Here is a 3543-nt window from a genome sequence, read left to right as displayed (position 1 = left end):
TCTTTTATGGCCATGAAAATGGGGATGTCACAGTGTGGGCTGTACAAGATAGCATTAGGGCTTGGTTCGAATTATAAGCATGTTTTTTTTGGGGTGATAGCCTTTGAATTGGATCAAAGGTGTAACCCTTATCCTATTCTCGGGTCATGTGTGACCATGATTTCGTCGGGCTCTACATTGGTAGCAGCTAGTTCAGTGAAAGGAATATGGTGTGGTATAGTTATGGCATTGTTGTGTGGTTAGCATTGAGAGGGACGTTGTTTAGGTCCCTGCAAGACGATGGAATGAGGTTAAGAATCTTTAGGCCCGTGGTGTGGGTCACGAGTTTCCATGCGAAAGATGTAATGTCAACAAGATCGGCGTAATAGCGGGAGCGTTCCAGACTCATGCTGTGGGCTCGGTGACAAGACTTATGTTGAGGACCTTGTAAAGGTATTCCAAACATAGGTTGTGGGCCCAGAGACCATGATTGTTGATTTCTTCTGATTATGGTACTTTGGGTATTAGTGTACTAATGGAAGTTGGGAGGCACACAAATGAACTGGTTTGGATAAAGGGAACAGTTAAGGTTGTTGTGAGTATGAGTCGTATATCAGAAAGTCTCTACGGAATGTTTGCATTATAACCTCGTTTGCTCGCAAGCTATTTTTAGAGCATTAATTATCAAGGTTGGGAACCGGGTATGAAGTCTCAAATCAAAAGTTCTTCATTGATGTCTTGGGTGTTTTTCCAGATGGGGGTACACCTGAGTTGTTAAGGATTGGAGGTAAATGCGGAGTTCTTGGAATTCCCATCCTTGCTCGTAAGAGCAGTGGTTGGAATGGTGTTTCAAGGAGTCGTCACAGGTTAATTAAAGGCTTTTGGTGTATCTTATGGATTTGGGGATTAGTGGAAAATTCACGATTGATGTGTTTAGGTTCTTTTCCCATGTGGTTAGTAGTGATCTTACTCTCAGGCAAGGGACGGATTCAATGAATGGATAATTGTCAGTCGTGGATTATGAGTTTCTGGTTTCAGGAAGCATATTGATAGAGTTGATTCGGTGTTGTAGCCTTAAGAGTACCCGAATTTTGTGGATCTCTCTTTATACATTCAATCTTATCCAGGAGGTTGTGGAATATGTTAGCATTGTTTGTGCCTCTCTGCAGTGGTTATCCAGTTGGTGCTCGTGTTTGGAGCCGCCTTGTTTTCCGATGAAGGGTTAAACAGAAGAGAATGGTCAAGAGTCTTGAATCCCCAGTGGATTCAGCAAGGTAAGTTAGGGTCAGAAGGGTTCCGTATGGTTCAGATTGTGAGGGATATCGTATCATTTGCGTTCCGAGATGGTTGTGCTTGCTTAAGAATCAGTTAAGGTAGTGGATGTCTGAATTGTGAGAAGGTGGTGATGGTTTCTCCAATAATGAAAGTTAGCAAGTCAAGGATGGTATGGGTAGGCAACCACCTGAATGAGCCGACTTTTAGTTTGGATCGGGTCCAAGGGAAGGACCATCTGAGTGGCCCGATGTGGAGTTGTGGAAACACTACCCTGGGATAGTTACTGCAACAGGCTTCGAGGACGAAGTCTTATTCAAGTGGGGGAGAATTGTAACATCTGGTTTTGAAGCACTTCCATTGTTGACCCTTATTTTGAGATTTGTTGCATTTTGGTCCTTAAGTTGAGAAGTGGAGAAAATAGGCCCATAGAGGCTTTTGGTGGAAATCGGGTCGGATGAGTATGCCATGCGTATGTGTGTGTATGCTAAGCGTACTAAGACGCGCCTTAGTACGCTGGGCGTACAAGGGTGGCATGCAAACCCTAATTGTTGGGTCTTGACTCATATTTAAGCATCTTTATGGACATAAACCCTATTCTTATCTAGCCTCTTTCAGAGATTTTGACCCTCAAGCAACCGTAGAGCAAAAGGAAGCCAATTTGTGAGCCTTAAGAGAGTTTAGTGTGATTTTGAAGAAATAAGAAGTTGGTGTGAAGACCTTGGAGTGGAGTGCAGTGTAGATCTAGGATTTCTAGCTTGTTTGCAACCTTAAAAAGGTGTTGGTTTGAGAGCTGAGATTCAGATTCGGGACCTCATCAACTATTGATCAGATCGAGATGTGAGTTTTACTCACTATACTTGCGGGTCGAAGGCACCAAGGCTGACCCATCGGTTTGATATCATGTTATTCACTGATATGCCGAGTAGGGAATAGATATGCATGATTATGCTAATCTAGTAGATCTATAAGACTAATGTTGATTTTTCTGTATGATTATCTATTTATGTTTAGATATTGTGTTGGGTTGAGGTTTTACTGCTTCGTGCTGTAGCCAACAAACCCTAGAGCATTCCAGATATGAGCCGAGGGTCGGGTAGGGCAAGCCAAACTCATATTGAGGGCTCCGTAGCATTCCAAATATGAGCTGAGGGCCGGGTAGGGAATTCCAGACTCATACTGAGGGTCGGGTAGGGCATTCCAGACTCATACTGAGGGCCCAATAGCATTCTAGATACGAGCTGAGGACCGGTTGGTATGCCATACTCATACTGAGGGCTGAACATTGGTATTCCAGTCTGGTGACTAATTGGGTTAGGGAGCAAGCCAAACATAAGTTGTGGCCCGAGGGTAAGCCAAACTTATGTTGTGGGGTCAAGGGCAAGCTAAATATGAGTTTGTGGGACTGATAGGCAAGTCAAATTCATATTGTGTACCCATGTATAATCCAGTCCTTTAGCTATGGAATCCATGTGTAATCCAGTCCTTTAGCTATGGATCCAATATATGTTGTTACTGATATATATGTGATTTATGTGTGCGTTGGTATTTAGGGGAACTCACTAAGCTTTGTGCTTACAGTTTGGTTTATGGTTTTAGGTACTTTAGTGGACCGTGGCAAGGCGAAGACGTAACCGTATACATCCTTGGTTTTACAACTGTCTCGATCTTGGGAGACTCTGATTTTAAATAATGTTTTGGAAATAATAGTTTGTAAACATATTAATAAATGGGTCGCTTTTGAAAGGTTTAAATTTGTTGAAAATTTGGGATGTTACACTTAATGACCTTAACAAGGATTAAATATAAGGCTCAAAGGTTTTGGAACAATTTCTACTCACAAGAACCACAATCTTGGAACCAAAACATAACAATACCACCCAAACTAGATCTACAAGAGAAGTCATCAAGGTTAAGACTTTATACCTCCTGAAGATAGATCAAGATGCACAATTTCTGGATCCACAAGTTCCAAGGTAACCAACATTTCTCCAATGAGCTCATTTCTCTTCAATGTATACTAAAAACACTCCAAATCACTCAAAAGCCCCAAGAATGTTCAAATGAAGGTTAGGATTTCAATTTTAGGGTTAAGGTTGATGGAGGCTGAAGATAATAGGGTTTGGACACAAGTTAAGGCCTTTAAATAAGGTCCAAGACCCTAAATTAGGGTTTGCACCTGACTGGAGTACACCCAACATACTCCAAGGTCCCCCCGCTATCAACCATCCTAATACGCCTGACGTACTCCCTGTACGCCCAACGTACTAGGCTTAGCCCTAAAACCACCAA

This window comes from Lactuca serriola, chromosome 8, assembly GCF_051521515.1.
Source record: "Lactuca serriola cultivar US96UC23 chromosome 8, Lser_US96UC23_V15, whole genome shotgun sequence".
Lineage (NCBI taxonomy): Eukaryota > Viridiplantae > Streptophyta > Magnoliopsida > Asterales > Asteraceae > Lactuca > Lactuca serriola.
Note: the sequence above shows the minus strand (reverse complement) of the source record.